This window comes from Oryctolagus cuniculus, chromosome 15 (assembly GCF_051225735.1).
Source record: "Oryctolagus cuniculus isolate XC-2025 breed Fujian yellow rabbit chromosome 15, ASM5122573v1, whole genome shotgun sequence".
NCBI classification, from domain to species: Eukaryota; Metazoa; Chordata; class Mammalia; order Lagomorpha; family Leporidae; genus Oryctolagus; species Oryctolagus cuniculus.
In genome coordinates this window covers 35,830,212-35,848,286 of record NC_142881.1, presented here as the reverse complement: position 1 = coordinate 35,848,286, position 18,075 = coordinate 35,830,212, and the positions used below count along the sequence as shown (strand labels likewise).

Here is an 18,075-nt window from a genome sequence, read left to right as displayed (position 1 = left end):
ACCTGTAATGCTGGTAGATTGTACTGAGTGCTTGAAACGAATCTGCTCTCAAGACAAAATGTCCTAGATTTTGGAGTAGCACAAAACAGACATTAGTGCACATGTCATAGATTATTTTGATTTTCCTCAAAGTCAAAAATTACGAACTGCTCATTAAACTAATTTGCTTGCATCAAACAATTTACTTTAGTTGTTCTCTGTCATGATTGCTAGAGGTTTTTAAGGGGATGGGTCTCCTCTTCCCACCTCTTCTCCTTCTCTTCTTCGAACAAAGGACTTTTTGGATGTAAATATGAAAAATTCCTTTCTGAGTTTTCCCCCTGAAGTTATCAGCCAGGAGGAAGCCTGGCTGGCCTAGCCCCAGTTAGAGGAAGGATGGTTATCCGGTAGAAGGGTAGGACCCCCTGGAAGGTCATCAGGATGCTGATTATCAGGATCTGGCAGAACGTTTGAAGTGCAGATACTGGGCTGTACCTGGAAGGTTATTGGGATGACTTTGGGATGACTTTGAGATGCGGATGCTGGACCTGGATGTCAATGCCTTAGGCCTTTGTCACACACACATAAGCTCATTTTTGACTTCCTACCTAACATTTCCCCCTCAAGAGGAATACCCATAATTCTTTTTGCGAGAAGTTTCGTCTTCTGTAGCTACTTCAAAGCTGACATATGGGCGTCAAGATGGATATGTGTGTTTCCTCTTTCTATCTGTCCTATGGTGTGCGACAGTGGCCTTGGAAAGACTGCCCTGCTCGGTCCAGAGGGCTGCTCAGGTCATCCGATGGAATGAGCTGGAAGCCTTGTCTGACGACCATTTGAAATTCGACAGCTTTTATTCTGTTAGAGACAGAACGAACAAAGGCATTAAAACACATGGTCCAAAGAGAAGCAGCAACAGAAGTTATAGGGCCAAGGAGAGGAAATATCCAGGATTTCCATGACCAGATGTCAGGCCAGAAATCCAAGCCCTGCTTGACCTGGAGCTGTTTGGTTTTGTCCAGGAAAGTACGAATTTGGGTTTGTAGCTGTCCAGTCTGATTGACCCAGAAACAGCATTCTTCCTGGAGCATGGCACAGACACCTCCCTGAGCGGCAGTTAGCATGCCCAACACTCGTCTGTTTTGGAGAACAACTGCAGCCAAGGAGTTGATCTGATTTTGGAGAGTGAAGGGGGAGGCTGCTATGTGGGTGTTAAGACCAGCCAGTTCGGAGGAGAGGCTAGTATCCGTGTTGTTTGCTGATACTGCCCCTGTTGTGCCTGTAGCAACTCCTGCCACTCCAGCCACTATGCTGATCCCTACCAGGACAGGGATCAGAGGGAGAATTCTCTTGGAGAGTCAAGAAGTAGTGTGTAAGGGAATCCGTTAGCAACAGATATAGTAGAGAGGACATAGGCCAGGGTACAGAGCCCTGTCCAGTTAGAAGGTAAGCATTGGTAAGCAAGAGTCCCACAGACAAAGTATATCCCCGCTGTGGGAGAGAGGCATCCAGAGAAGTGGTATATTTCAGTAGTGGTGCGTCTGAAGAAGTACATGGCAACAAAGGAAGCTGCAGTTAGTGGACTAAAACGTGGGATGTTGTTGTGGGAAGTACTGCTCATCCGATCTTCCCAGAACATTATCCGTCTAGAGGTGTTGATGAAAGTCTGGGCCAACTTGCTATCCACGTGAATGAGGGAGCAATTATCTATTCCCATGCTGCCCCAATTAAAATCGGCCATTAGAGCAAAATGTTTACATGACAGAGGTCTTCCCTGGCAGAAGCCCCCAGTGTAATGGAGCTGATGTGCCACAGATATGTTAGGAGGAGAGGAGAAGAGCAAGGGGGCTTGAGTGAGAGTGCCCGATCCTTGGTGTGTACCGTTACAGTAAAGTTACAAAAAGAGCTATCTAGGGATCCCATAGGGTGTACCTGTGGAAACTCAGGAGAGCTGAGGCAAAGGGGGCTTTTGCCCTTAGTGTGACCTTAGTATAGATAGGTCCTATAACAGGGTGTGAGAGCCTGTCTTTTCTAACTGATGTGTGAACACCCTGATGCCCAGTAGAAGTTGAGTAGTACATAAATCCTTCTGTCTGAGCCCATTCCGTTAGAGAGGTTGGCCATGCTTCCCCAGATGAGCCCTGTATCTCCAAGCAAATCCAGCAGGAGCGGCAATAGGAAGTGTTGGCCAATAAATCAACTGCAGCCTGGAGTGGCCTAATAAAGGGCGAGGCATCAGTTAGGAGTCCAGGTGGGAAGCATGCCAGTAGGAGGAAGAAGGGAAGACTTTGGGAGTGCATTTTTACTTGTCTGGGCTCCTTTTAAAGAGTAGGTGCAACTCTTCCAGAGGCTCTGTTGACCAGGCTTTTTTCGGTTCAGGATCCTGCTGGTCTTCAGAGCAGTATGGCTTCACCCTGGTGTGGTGGATCCAGCTGGGGATGCCAGGCACTTTGATCGCTGTAGGTGTGGAAAGTAAGACAGTGTATGGTCCTTTCCATGTAGGAGTAAGCTGGGACTTGGGAGAGCCGTCTTTCCAGGTTTTAAGTAGGACCTGCGTTCCTGGCTCATATAAGTGGGATGGGCTGGTGTCCTGGCCTGTGTGGAGCCCAAGATCCCAGATTGCCTTTTGGAATTGAGCCAAGGAAATAAAGTATTTGATGGCATTGTTGGTTTCTGTATCTACCAGGATGTCTGAATGCAGAAAGGGCCTCCTGTAAAGAGCCTCAAAGGGGCGTAGGGAGAGCTGGGAGGTGGGTGCTGTCCTAATTCTGAGTAGAGCAGTGGGAAGGACAGAAATCCAGTTTTGGCTAGTTTCCTGGCAGAGTTTGCCTTTGTTTTTCTTTAGAGTCTGGTTGGCTCTTTCTACCTTACCAGAAGACTGATGTCTCCATGCAGAGTGAAGGTGCCAGGTTATTCCTAGGGCCTTACAAATCCCTTGTATAATCTGGGAGATGAAGGAAGGCCCATTGTCGCTTTGTAAAGATTTTGGGAGACCAAAGCGAGGAATAACTTCCTTCAGGAGAGTTTTGGCCACTTCCTGAGCTCTTTCAGTTCTGGTTGGGAAGGCTTCTACCCATCCAGTAAAGGTGTCTGTAAGTACAAGCAGTTACCTATAGCCTTGGCAGGGTGGCATCTGTGTAAAATCTATTTGCCAGTCTTCCCCGGGGTACGTTCCTTTTCGCTTCATAGGTTTAATTAAAGGTGGAGGTCGAGACCCCTGGGAGTTACTTTTAGCACAGAGAAGACAATTCTGACAGACTCTGTGGATGGTTTTTGTCAGGCCCTTTCCACAAAATAATTTGTCACACAGCTTTTTAAGTTTATCTCTCCCAAAATGACAAGAGTCATGAAGCCCTTTTATGACTTTCCATTGTGATGCCTGAGGAAGATATGTTATTTCTTCCTGCTGGTACCATCTTTCTGTACAGTATGAATTAAATTGTCTCTAGCGAGATTTGCATGTGCTTGCCCTGCCTTTTTGGTGACCCCCCACTTCACTATTTTTATGTCTTCTTCTTTTTTAGCATTTATTTATTTATTTAAAGGGCAGAATTAGAGAGAGAGAGAGAGAGAGAGAGAGAGAGAGAGAAATCTTTCTTCCACTGGTTCACTCTTCAAAAATCTGCAATGGCCATAGCTTGCCTGATAAAAGCCAAGATTCAGGAGTTTCATTCATGTCTGCCACATGGGCAGCAGGCCCATGCACTTGGGCCATTCTCTACTGCTTTTCCCAGGAGCAATAGCAGGGAGCTGGAGCAGAAGTGAAGCAGCCAGTACTCAAATTGTCACCATATGGGATGCTGGCATTGCAGAACCACTTTGCCAAAATGCTGGCCGCTGCCTGCCCATTCTCTTTCTATGTTAATAATACCAGCAGATCTTAAAATGGGCTGGGCATTAATATCATCTGGGGTGACTTTTAACAAATGTAGATTTCTCTAATATTTACCACTACAGAGTCTGATCTCCATGGGAAGAACTTTGTAGATGATCTGAAACAGTGTTGTACAGCAGCTGGGTGTGGGTCCAGATTTGAACATGGAGTCCTGACAAAGTGCTGAGAAATCAGTAGCTGACAGAGCACAGTTTAAATTTGGGTCTTCTATTTATTAGTCATGTGACAAAGAATTAGACAGTCTGTAAATTTTTGTCTGTCTGTAAAACCAAGTAAATAAGCCTTGCTCAATGTGTTGACTAGTTCTGATGATTTGCAAACTGATTTCCCCTGCAACAGCCTGGAGTTGTGAGTCACTGTTTGAGGAGCTACAGTGATCATCACTGTGGTTATTAATAACATCCAGAAATGTTTGAAATTGTATTTGATGAAGAAAAATATCAACAATCTGATGTTCTTACCTATCTGAACGATGCACACTATGTGGATCAAATGAGATTTCTTTTGCTAATAATATTTGCATTCATTCTATTTTCTCTTTCCAGCTGTCAGAAGTCTATGGCCCTGTTTTCGCTGTGTTTTTGGGCTTGAGGCCCACTGTGGTGATTTGTGGATATGATGCGGTGAAAGAAGCCTTGGTTGATCTGGGAGAAGAGTTTTCTGGAAGAATCGTTTTCCCAGTGACTTCAATAGTTAATAAAGGATTTGGTCAGTGTCTCTGTGTGTGTTGTGTGTGTGTGTGTGTGAGTATGTGTATGTATGTGTGTGCCTGTGCCTGCATGGTAGTGATAACTGTAAGAAGAGTTGGGAGCAGAAATGTCGAGGTCTCCTCCTGCACAGCTGGGTTGATCCACAAGCCTTTCAGGTGTCTTTGTCTGGGATCCTCCTTTAGTTTCCATTTCTTTTGCTCTTAGGAATCATTTTCAGCAATGGAAAGAGATGGAAGGAGACCCGGCGCTTCTCTCTGATGACCCTGCGGAATTTTGGGATGGGGAAGAAGAGCATTGAAGAAAGAGTTCAAGAGGAAGCCTGCTGCCTGGTGGAGGAGCTGAGAAAAACGAGTGGTGGGTGATTCTATGACCTTAAGAGAATGGAGTGTTCTCCAGTGATGGTCCTGGACACAGTCAAGTATGTCAAAATCTTTCATTCTGGGTCCTCATTGTCAGCTCCCTGGAGGAGCAGAGACTGATTGAAGCCCAGAGCTAAGGGATTTTGGCACCTTTGGTTGTGTTTCATTCAGTGACCATGCCTACAGAGTTGAGTATAAAAGCCTGTTCTTATTTTTTTCTTTCCTTGCTTTGTTTGTTTGTAACACTTCAGGTTTTTTTTTTTTTTTTGACATAAAGAAATATTTTTTTCCTGTAGCACAATTGTGGGGTAGTATTCCGGAACTTTTCACCAGGGGATACTAGTCTGGCACGTGGTGGAAATGACTACTTCACATCCTTATGGAACATGAAAAGGTGATGGATCACTTAACTGGCCTATATTTGTAGGATGAGCCTCCCTGACAGATCCAGGGGTGGTTTCAAGGCCAGGTCTATAATGCCTACCTGTTATGGTGTTTATGTATTATTTTAATTTCCCACATACCTCTCTATACAACCCTTATCCATCATGGTACCCCTCTGGACAAATAACTGTTTTATTATTTATTTATTGTTTTAAAAATTTTATTTATGTATTTGAAAGCAAGAGTTACAGATAAATAGGAAGAGACTGACAGAGAGAGATCTTCCATTTGCTGTTTCATGCCCCAGGTGCCCTCAACAGTCAGCACCAGGCCAGATGAAACCAAGTGCTTCATCTGGGTCTCTCATGTGGGTATCAGGGCCCATACACTTGGACCATCTTCTGCTAGTTTCCCAGACCATTAACAGGAATCTGCATCAGAAGTGGAGTAGCCGGGTGGTGAAGCAGTGCCCATGTGGGTTTATGGTATTGCAGGCTGTGGCTTTACCCACTATGCCACAAATCTAGCTCCAAATAACTTTTTTTTTTGGACAGGCAGAGTGGACAGTGGGAGAGAGAGACAGAGAGAAAGGTCTTCCTTTGCCATTGGTTCACCCTCCAATGGCCACCGTGGCTGGCGCGCTGCAGCCGGCGCACCGTGCTGATCCGATGGCAGGAGCTAGGTGCTTCTCCTGGTCTCCCATGGGGTGCAGGGCCCAAGTACTTGGGCCATCCTCCACTGCACTCCCTGGCCACAGCAGAGAGATGGCCTGGAAGAGGGGCAACCGGGACAGAATCCAGCGCCCCGACCGGGACTAGAACCCGGTGTGCTGGTGCCGCAAGGTGGAGGATTAGCTTAGTGAGCTGTGGCGCCGGCCCCAAATAACTTTTAAAACTATCAGCAACTTTTGAAAAGATTTTTAAAATTCATTTGAATGGCAGAATTAAAAGGTGGGGAATAGAGAGGTCTTCTATCTCTTAGTTCACTCCCCAAATGACCACAATGGCTGGGGCTTGGCTGGTATGAACCCAGGAGCCAGGAGCTTCTTCTAGGTCTCCCACATGAGTGCAGGAGCACAAGCATTTGGGCCATCATCTGCTGCTTTCCTGGGCACATTGGCAGGGTGCTGGAATGTAAGTGGAGCAGCCGGGACTGGAACAGGTGCTCATATGGGATGCCGATGCTATGGGTGGCAGTTTTAGCAGCTATGCCACAGTGTATGTCCCTATAGTAATTCTTGATGACTTTTTTTTACTTTTGTGTTATCCATTGTAATACCTTTGCTTTCATCTCTGGCTTTTTTAATTTGTGTTTCTGCCCTCCACCTCTTTTTGGTTATTTGGGCCAATAGTTTATCATTTTTAAATTTTTTTTAAAACAGCTCTTCATTTCATGATCTTTAGTATCTTTTTCAATTTCAATTTTGTTTATTTCTTTTCTAATTTTTATTATTTCTTTCTTCCTACTAATTTGGGGTTTTGTTTATTCTTGTTTTTCTAGTTCCTTGAGATGCATTGCTAGATCATTTATTTGATGCCTTTCCAATTTCTTGATGTAGGGCTATAAGCTTTCTTATTAACAATGCTTTTGCTATATAACAGAAGTTTTGCTGTGTTGTATTGTCCTCTTCATTCATTTTTAGAATTTGTTTTGCTTTCCCTTTTGTTTTTTCTCCTATGACACACTTTTCAGTCTCTATGTATTTGCATATTTTTTAGAGTTTCTTAAGTTGTTAAACTCTAGCTTCCTTCCATATGGCCAGAAACCTGGTATTATTTCAGTATTTCTTGAATTTGCTGAGACTTGTTTTATGGCCAAGCATATGGTCTATTCTAGAGAAAGTTCCATGCACTGAAGAAAAAAATGTGTATTCTGCAGTTATGGGATGAGAGGTTCTGTAAATATCAGTGAGATCCATTTGGCATATTGTAAATATTAGCTCTGCTGTTTCTTTGTTGATTTTCTGCCTAGTTGATCTGTGCATTGATGAAAATCATAGTTTTCTTTGAAAGCTTAGTACCTGGTATATTTTAATTGAAAAAGAGCCTGTCGAGAGCAGTTAAGTAAACAGATTTTTTTAAGATTTATTTTATTTATTTGAAAGACAGAGTTACAGAGAAAGGTAGAGACAGAGAGAGAGGTCTTCATCCTCAGGTTCACTCCCTAGATGGCCACAATGGCTGAAGCTGTGTCAATCTGAAGCCAGGAGCCAGGAGCTTCTTCCGGGTCTCCCACGCAGGTGCAGCGGCCCAAGGACTTGGGCCATCGTCTGTTGCTATCACAGGCCATAGCAGAGAGCTGTATCTGAAGAGGAGCAGCCGGGACTAGAACCAGTGCCCATATGGGATGCTGGTGTTTCAGGCCAGGGTTTTAACCCGCTGTGCCACAGCCCAGGCCCCATAGATTTTTCTATTATTTAATCCCTATCATTTATATACTTTTTTAAAAAAGATTTATTTATTTATTTGAAAGTCAGAGTTACACAGAGAGAGAAGGAGAGGCAGAGAGAAAAAGAGAGAGAGATCTTCCACCTGCTGGTTCTCTTCCCAATTGGCTGCAAAGCTGGAACTGCGCCAGTCTAAAGCCAGGAGCCAAGAGCTTCTTCTGGGTCTCCCACACAGGTGCAGGGGCCCAAGCACTTGGGCCATCTTCCACTGCTTTTCTAGGCCATAGCAGAGAGCTCGATTGGAAGTGAAGCAGCCGGGACTTGAACCTGTGCCCGTATGGGATGCTGGCACTGCAGGCGGCAGCTTTACTTGCTATGCCACAGCGCCAGCCCCTTTTATACACTCTTATTTCAAGTCATCTTTAATTATATCTATGATGTGGATCCTGAGGCTTTTCCATAAAAAGTTTCTTGATTTTTTTTTTTTTTTTTTTTTTTTTTTTGACAGGCAGAGTGGACAGTGAGAGAGAGACAGAGAGAAAGGTCTTCCTTTGCCGTTGGTTCACCCTCCAATGGCCGCCGCTGCAGCCGGCGCACCGCGCTGATCCTGGCAGGAGCCAGGAGCCAGGTGCTTTTCCTGGTCTCCCATGGGGTGCAGGGCCCAAGCACCTGGGCCATCCTCCACTGCACTCCCTGGCCATAGCAGAGAGCTGGCCTGGAAGAGGGGCAACCGGGACAGAATCCGGCGCCCCAACCGGGACTAGAACCCGGTGTGCCGGCGCCGCAAGGTGGAGGATTAGCCTATTGAGCCACGGCGCCGGCTCTCTTGATCTTTTGATTAGAACAATTTTATTGAAATACTGTCTACCAAAACAAAACAAAATAGGAAAACAAAAACAAAACTCTCCTTTACTTTTTTTTTTATTATGAAACATGATGAATTTGCCTAAGTGATCATCATATTAAAATATTCATTATGACACAGCATTCTGTTGATGGCTATATAGAGCAATAATCTAGAATTCCACAAGACCACAGCTTTGTCCAAATAAATCAATTGGGCAGGCTGATTGACTATTTTTATTTTACTTTATTTTTTAATGATTCATTTATTTATTTGAGAGGCAGAGGTACTGGCAGAGAAGGGAGAGACATGGAAAGAGGTCTTCCATCCATTGGTTCACTCCCTAAATGGCGGCAGAGGCTGGAATTGGGCCAACCTGAAGTCAGGAGCCAGGAGCTTCTTCTGGGTCTACCACATGGGTGCAGGAGCCTAAGCACTTGGGACATCTTCCACTGATTTCCCAGGCCATAGCAGGGAACCTATTGGAAGTGGAGCAGCCAGGCCTGGAACCGGAGCCCATATAGGATGCTGGCACCACAGCTGGAGGCTTAACGCAGCATTCCACAGTGTTAGCCCCTAGCCTGATTTGTTATTATGGACATTGTTTCCATGAGCAGGAATTATTTTTTCTCTGTATATCAGAGAAATCTGGGACTTTATTCCTCAATTCAAGCTTTGAGTTTGCCTTTGTCACTTAAATTTGAAATAAAGATTTCTAATTTCATTTCAATTTTCTGCAAAAATATTTGTTTTATAACTTGTGTTCATTTGGGCTTGAGTTTTTTCAAGTTCCATGGATGGTTTGCTGGCTAAGTTTGTTTCATGAAACACTTGAATTGTTTGGTACACTTTCTCTTTAGTCTTTCTGTCTGGAGTTTCTATGTGTCCTTTCTTCAATTATCGAAGGTCTATAAAAGATGCCTGTTTCCCTCCTTAATTGTCTATAAACTGTAAGAATAGGTGAAGTTTTACACTTATAACTTGAGTTATTAGGTGCCTCTAGGACTTTTTCTTTTTTCCTCCAAAAGAACCTTGCCTAGGGTCAGAATCCCATACCCAGAAGCAGTGATGTTTTCTTCAAGCAGTGGGTGTTTTTGCGGTAGTTGGAAAGCCATCATTAAATAAACTAGGATGGGGAAATTGTAGTGTTGTTCTAAGCACTTTGAAGATTTTGCTGATCAGTTAGTTAGTCTGTATGTAAATATTATTTTCGATTCTAAAGTAGCCTCTGCTTGTTAGTTCAAAGCCTAAAGTCTTGTATGGATGTTTTGATAGTATTTAAAAATGTTTCCCATTCTTCAGGCTCACCCTGTGATCCCACCTTTAACCTGGGCACTGCTTCCTGCAGACCGTTTTGATTATAGAGATCAGACTTTTCTTAACTTGATGGAAAAAATTAATGAAAACTTCAAGTTTTTCAATTCCCCCTGGGTACAGGTGAGACCATGTTGCCCTCTTTCTGAGAGAACATTTCTCTTCTTCTTCTTCTTCTTCTTTTTTTTTTTTTTTTTCTTCAGGCAGAGTGAACAGTGAGAGAGACAGAGAGAAAGATCTTTCTTTGCCCTTGGTTCACCCTCCAATGGCCGCTGCGGCCGGCGTGCTGCAGCCGGCGTGCTGCGGCCGGCGCACCGCGCTGATCCGATGGCAGGAGCCATGTACTTACCCTGGTCTCCCATGGGGTGCAGGGCCCAAGCACTTGGGCCATCCTCCACTGCACTCCCTGGCCACAGAAGAGAGCTGGCCTGGAAGAGGGGCAACCGGGACAGAATCTGGCGCCCCGACCGGGACCAGAACCCAGTGTGCCGGCGCTGCAAGGCGGAGGATTTGCCTATTTAGCCGCGGTGCAAGCGAAAGATAAATTCTTTCTTTTTGTTTTTCTTTTTGCCAATGACTCCTTTTGCTTCTTCTTTTTTTTTTTTTATTTTTAAGCTATAGATATATTTGACTTTTCCCCTCTAAATATGCTAAAGGTGTATGTTGCTTTCTTGTGAGGTCCCTGCATTCTCTGTTCCCTTAACTTGTGTTCAGCTGCTTTGACAATGGTTACCTTGAAGGTGAAAATGAAAAGTAGAAACAGAGGGACATAGATACATATACACAATGAAAGAGAAAGAGAGACAAAGAGAGAATAGAGTGAATGGAAGAAAGGAAGGAAGGGAGGTAGGAAGGAAGAAAGAAGGAAAGAGGAAATGAAATAAGAGAAGAAACAACATCGTCACTTCTGGGACAGGAATGTGTTGGGCACTCCTTACCTCAGTCATATTGGTTAAATGAAACCCAGTAGTCAGTCACAGGTGAAAGCTCAGCATTTCCTCAAGTCTTGCCTTTTTTAAAAGATAATTTATTTGAAGTAAGAGTCAAATATATATGACTCTGAGGCACACACACACAGACAGACAGAGAGAGAGGGTGAGAGAGAGTGGGAGAGGGAGAGGGAGAGGGAGAGGGAGAGGGAAAGGGAGAGAGCTTCCATCTGCTGCTTCACTCAACTTAAGCCCACAATGGCTGGAACTGGGCCAGGAAAAGCCAGGAGCCAGGAGCTTCTTTGGGGCCTCTCACATGGGTAGCAGGGCCCCAAACACTTGGACCATTGCTTGTTGCTTTCCCAGGACATTAACAGGGAGCTAGATCAGAAGTGGAAGAGCCAGTCTCAAACTAGTGCCCATATGGGAAGCCATGCTGCAGGCAGCAGCTTTACCTGCCACACCGCAATGCCGGCCTCAGGTCTTTTATTTTTTAATATAAAATATTTATTTGTTTGTTTTCATTTACTTGAATGGAAGAAAGCTTGGGAGAGACAGACAGAATCAGACATATTCTACCTGCTGTTTAACACTTTAGTTACACATAGAGGCTAGCTTGGGCCAAACAGAAGTCAGGATCCTGGAACACAATCCAATTTCTTGGTAGGTGACATGCACCCAAAACTTCAGTCATAATCTGCTGCCTCCCAGGGCATGCACTAGGAGGAACCTGAAATTGGAAGTTGATCTGTTACTTGAGCACAGGCACTACAATATGGTATTCAAGTAGTCCAAGTGACATCTCAAAACTGCACCCCAGGCTCACTCATCTGTTCTTTTTGTTTAATAAATTAAACTTTCCTTATTTTTTTTTATTCCTGGTACCACTACCACAATTTACAGAGCAATATACCTGATGCAATGAAAATAAAAAGAAATGACAAAGCTACTACATGTAGAAAAACCTCAGGAATATACAGCTAATCAACAGTACATTGTATTAATCAACAGCTGCACTTTTGACAAGTTGTGGCTATGATTTCGTGGAGAAGAAGGGTTTCTGTTCATGCTGCAGTAGCTTTTCTAAATATTGGTCATTGTTCCTGCTGTGACAGATTTTTTGTATAGTTCCTATAGAATTTGGGCTGATAGCCTCCAAGTTATCTGCTCCTTTCCTGATAACTCTTTGCTCTCTGTCCTGTTCATAATTGTAGCCCTTTCATCCTATTTTTAAGAATCTTCTGCTACCATATCCAGAAATTCTACCACCAGCTCCATGAACACCACCATAGGAACTTCCTGAGCTTCTCCATTCAAAATGCCCCCATCATAGGCCCATGATTGACTGCTGCATCATCTTGAACTTCCAAAACCATTGTTGTGCCCACCACCGCCATAGTTACCTCCAAAATTCCCTCCTTCATTTTACCCTCACATCCTCCTTCTCTAGCATATCTGTCCCCGTATCTGTCCACCACAACCAGTAGCCTCTTCTGCTACTGCCGTCAGCACCAGCACCGCGCTTGCCTCCATGGTCTCCAAATCCCTTCTGTCCACCATCACCTCCTCTGTACCCTCTCTGCCGCCACCACCCCAATGTCATAGCCTCCTCTTCCACCAAAATTTCCACCACTGCCGAAATTACATCCACCACCTCCAGAGTTTCCTCCATGATCCATTAAGTTGCCAGACCCAGCTCCTCAGCCCTTGTTGATCTGGCAGCAGCCTGCAGCTTTTGATTAGAAAGGGTTTTTTTTTTTTTTTCACCTCAAAACTATGCCCACTTAAAGAGTGGTATTTCTGAACAACAATTTTATCAACTGTTAGAAAATACAAAACTTTTCCCCCCACTCTACTATGTTGAATAACTTCTTTTTTTTTTTAAAAAAGATTTATTTATTTATTGAAAGTCAGAGTTACACACAGGGAAGGAGAGGCAGAGACAGACAGACAGACAGACACACACACACACACACACACAGAGAGAGAGAGAGAGAGAGAGAGAGAGGTCTTCCATCTGCTAGTTCACTCCCTAATTGGCCACAACATCTGGAGCTGTGTCAATCCGAAGCCAGGTTCCAGGAGCTTCTTCCAGGTCTCAAACACAGTGCAAGGGCCCAAGGACATGATCTATCTTCTTCTGCATTCCCAGGCCATACCAGAGAGCTGTATTGGAAGTGGAGCAGCTGGGCTTCTAACCAGTGCTCATCGGGGATGACAGCACTGCAGGCGGCAGCTTAACCCACTGCACCACAGTGCCATGTACCTGCATAACTTCTATGATTTCAGTATTTCTATACTTTTCAAAGTAGTCTCTCAAATTACATTCTCCTCTATTCTTTAATAACACCGACAAAAATCTCACATTATCACATAATCTAGGAATGTGCCCCAGAATATATTTCATGTAGTTTAGTGATACAATCATAAGAATATAATGATTTTTCTGCCTCAATTCCACCTCCTTCTATCTTCCTTCCTTCCTTTCTTTTTAATTTTTGTAATAACATATTTATAATTATGTTACAGTCACAGAGGTTTTTTTTAAACATAATTTTAAACCATAGTCTGGTGTATTATGTATATGTTTTCAATAAAAATGTTTAATTCAGTAATTTTTTTTTATTTTATGATCTGTACTACTTTTCTAATTCTTCTTGATTGTTCCCAGGAAGTCATAGAAAAATTATTAGTAATAATACTTATGTAAAAAATTATGTGTTGGAGAAAATAAAAGAACACCAAGAATCTCTGGACATTACCAACCCTTGAGACTTCACTGATTGTTTCCTGATCAAAATGGAACAGGTAAAATGTTGTTTATTTATGTGCATTTGGTGGCTGATTGACTATTTGTGTACTTATAGAAGTTGTTCAAATGGTCAGAGAAGAAACACTTGCCCAGCACTTGAAGTATCCTTGTGTGTATGGAACTTGACTAAGGGTCATGGGAGAGTTAAAATTGAGATGCTAAACAATTGGAATATATGGGCTCTGCTTTAGGTATTAATTTCTTGAGGAAATACAGAGTGCCACCCTTAGTTACTATGGACAACAAAGAAGTTGGAAAATTGAAAGTATCAAACCATATGGTTAATGTGAACCCAATCTTATGTTAATGTGCATGGAAGAATGAAAAGCAAGGGTTTCACCTAATGGCTTCCTGCATGCCTGAGGTAGGTTTTCACCTTCAAATATTTGCAGTGAGGTGCAGTAGAAGGGGTTTAAGTGGGAAGAGGTTGTAATGAGAGATTCTGAAGTGTTTGGTGGCAAATGTTGGAAAGCAGTCTTACATGACTGTAAGAAAAAATGAATTGGGCAGATAAGGCATTGTAAGTGTCTGTCAAGTAACTTGCAGGCCTGAATGTTGGCAGGGGGAGTTTTGATATGAACAGGTATAGAAATGACCCAGGGGCCAGCATTGTGACATAGAGGGTAAAGCCATGGCTTGCAGTCCTGGTATCCTTTATGGTAGCAGGTTCGAATCCCAGTTCTCCACTTTAAATCAGTTCCCTGGTAATGCACCTGGGTAGGCAGCAGAGGATGGCTCAAGTGTTTGGGCTCCTAAAACCACATAGGAGACCTTGAAGTGGCTCCTGGCTCCTGGCTTTGTCCTGGCCCAGTCAGGTATACCAGTTCTCCCAGAGTTGGTGACTAAAAACCCAAAACCACAGAGAAGATTTGAGTTAGAGAATTTCATGTGTGATCCAAAACATTCTTGTGTCTGGAAGAAACTGAGCTTTGGGGATTCCTTTTGCATTGTATGACACAGTGCATGGGATGTGGGTAGTATCTGAGTTTTCCAGAGCATCTCCCACCAGTTTGATGTGAATATTTTCTCAGTTGTCATGGATGCTGAGTCTCTTGACTCATCTGGATTTCTCTCACAGTGAGTTGATTTGAGAATAATGTTTATTTAGAGCATGCATGGATGGATGTAACCGAGGAGTCTCTACTATGTGTGATGCCAAACTCTGAAAATTGCAATGTCTTGATTCTAGCCTATCCTATTTTCAACATATGACCCTAATTCATCCATTTCTATTAATCAAGATTTTATCGGCTAACAGTAAAGTAATGCTCAATTAACAATAGTTTCAAAAATTGTGTGTTTATCTGGCATTCAGGGAATCATGTTGGTTAGTTCAGAACTTGTACCACAGACCTGAAGCTGCATGGAGTCAGGTGCCTGATACGTTCTGTCATCACACTTAGTCAGTGTACATTTCCAGCGATGCTGAAATTCTCATGTCAAAATGACATCATCACCAGTTCCACTTCATATACTTATATGTATTTTGATTTAGAGAGAGAAAAGAGCATGTGACATCAAGTGAAAAATATGTTGCATGGCTAATATGGCTTTACGAGAGGCTTGGAAATGAAATTTTGAGATAATCAATAGATAATGGGTAAATAAAATGAAGGTTGGGTTAGTTGATCTACATTCTCTGTCATACTATGTAGTTGTTATAGCTGTTTTTTAACTTTCCATTTTAGAATAGTTTTAAATTACAAGATGAAAATTTTGAGGTAGTCAAAGAGTTTTCATGACCCCATACTCAGCTTTCCCAGTCATTAGCATTTTATATTGGTGTGATATGTTAATCACAATCTATAAGCTATACCTGTCTTTCCCTATTATTAACATTTCCCGTATTTGGGTGAAATACTTGTCACCATTAATGGAGCACACCCAGCTTCCCTTATAACTTTAATCCAGAATTCTTTTATCTGTCCCGCCCCTCCCAGCCTCTAGTAATCAACATTTTGTCTTCAGATGAAGGACTTTTTCTTTTTCTTTTTTTTTTTAAAGTTCCCATTAGTGAGGGAAAATATGTGGTATTTGTCCTCTTTGTAACTGCTTTCACCTACCAACATGTTCTCTAGTTTCATCCAGTTGATTTAGTTTTTTAAAAATATTTAAAATTTTATTTTAAAATTAATTAATTAATTTTTTAAGGAATACAATTTTCATAAGTACAACTTTAGGAATATAGTGATTCTTCCCACCATACACACCCTCCTGTCCACTCTCCCACTGCTCCTTCTCCTCCCTCTCCCCTTCCCAGTCCCATTCTTCATTAAGATTCATTTTCAATTAAGTTTGTACATAGAAGACCAACTTTATATTAAGTAAAGATTTCAACAGTTTGCACAAACACACACAAAACACTGGGACCAATTATCATATTTAACTCTCATAATATAATACAACTTTTTGAAGACAGAGGTCCTGCTGGGGAGTTAATGGACAGTGTCTCCTGTTGTTAATTTAACAATTAACACTCTTATGTATGACTTCAGTGATCACCTGAGGTTCTTGATATGAGCTGCGTAGACTGTGGAAGCCTATTAAATTCAGAACTCCATCAGTATTTAGACAAGGCCATTAACAAAGTAGAAGTTCTAACCTTTTAAAGAAAAGTACATCCTTCTTTGATGGCCACTTCTTTCCATTGGGATCTCACTCACAGGGACCTTCATGTAGAATATTCTTTTGGCTGCAGTGTCTTGGCTTTCCAAATGCTCTCACAGACTTGATTTAGTTTTAATATTTCAGTTTTCCCTTTGTAAGTTTGATTATCTTAATTAAGCCTGAGATATTGTGGATTGATTGTGATGAAATATGCAGATAAAAATATAAAATATTCAAATAATTTCTAGGAAAAGCATAACCAACAGTCTGAATTTACTGTTGAAAACCTGATGGCCACAGTGACTGATGTGTTTGCTGTTGGAATGGAGACCACAAGCACCACCCTGAGGTATGGACTCCTGCTCCTGATGAAGCACCCAGAGGTCACAGGTATGTTCATGATGAATGAACAAGGCAGATATCAGCAGGTGTAGGGAAGCCAATGGTGGTGTTAACCCTCCTGTTTCTTTTAGAGAAGCTTCATAATTCAAATTTTTGTGCCCCAGCTGTAATTTGTGCAAATATGGTGAAGGGATAAAAATGAGAGATATGTGCACAACTGGATATATATTTGGGGCAGTGCAGGCAATGTGAGGTGTAGCATAGCCATAAAACTCTGGGATGGTGACAGTTGGTGTCTAGACTTCATGGAAAGATATGTAACAGGCACAGGTGTCATGAACTGGCCTGGGATTTTTTTTTCTTTCTTTCATTTATGAAGAATCTAATAGTTTGAATGGTATATGGTTTTTTCACAGATCTTTCATTACTCTAGAAATGCACTGTATTTTTGCTGGGTCCAGGAAGGTCAATTTTTTATTTATTGAGGAGATGGCATGAGAATATATTCAGTCTAAAAAAGCACTTTAAAAAGTTGAGTTTTTAGGAAAATTGTACACAAGTTAAAGAGTACATCTGCCTAGGGAATTTATTAATCCAGGAATCTGAGCCCAGAAAAGTGCTTGCATGTACGTTTATTATTTTTTTTACAAACAATTAAAAATGATTTAGTTGCCTTTAAGCAGGTTCTATTTCTATGCATCATTGTAACTACACAGATTATGCTTTTGTGGTTCAGAATCCCATTGAAATGTTGACAAATTAATTAGAGATTGCAATGGCTCCTGTTGAAGTACCTTACTGTACATCTAAAACACAAAGAGCAGAGGATGGGGTTTATACAGTTGTGTAGGGAGATTGAACCTCTTGCCTCAGTGCCATTAATAGGAAGATTTGTCCTGAATGAGGTGACCAGTCTGTGTCCCTACATTCCCACAAGTCTCAGTATTGAGAAAAAGGCATTGTTCAAGTAGGTAGAGTAGATTGGAGCAGGAAATAGGAGGCTCTCCCTGTCCTGGTTCCATCCTCATCTCAATTTTTCTGAGAACTGTTGTCTCCAACAGGAAAGGGAGGTTTGTACTCCAGAGAAACTGAACCTAAGAGACCCAGCATAAGGACATCAGTCAGAGCCAGGGAAGGAGGGAGGTGCAGGACAGATCAGAATCTCCCAAAAGCTGGCGCTGTTGCACAGTGGGTTAAAGCCCCAGCCTGCCGTGCTGGCATCCTGGTTGCTCCTCTTCCTGTCCAGCTCTCTGCTATGGCCTGGGAAAGAAATACAAGATTGTCCAAGTACTTAGGCCCCTGCACCACATGGGAGACCTTGATGAAGCTCCTGACTCCTGGCTTTGGATCATCACAGCTCTGGCCATTGCAGCCATTTGGAGAGTGAATCAAGGGAATGGAAGACCTCTCTCACTCTCTGTCTCTACGTCTCTGTAACTCTGTTTTTCAAATAAATAAAGGAAAAATAAATCTTAAAAAAAGAGTCTCCTGGAACGTGGATGCCCTTAGCCACT

At 42.6% G+C, this 18,075-nt stretch overlaps 1 protein-coding gene and 1 pseudogene across 1 annotated transcript in view; both read left to right on the top strand.

The window, feature by feature from the left end:
* The window catches only part of CYP2C14 (minor cytochrome P450), an 80,178-nt gene that overhangs the window by 52,551 nt on the left and 9,552 nt on the right, over window positions 1-18,075 (top strand). The gene's annotated exons all lie outside the window — the stretch shown is intronic.
* Window positions 682-16,757, top strand: LOC138845498 (cytochrome P450 2C1-like; annotated as a pseudogene).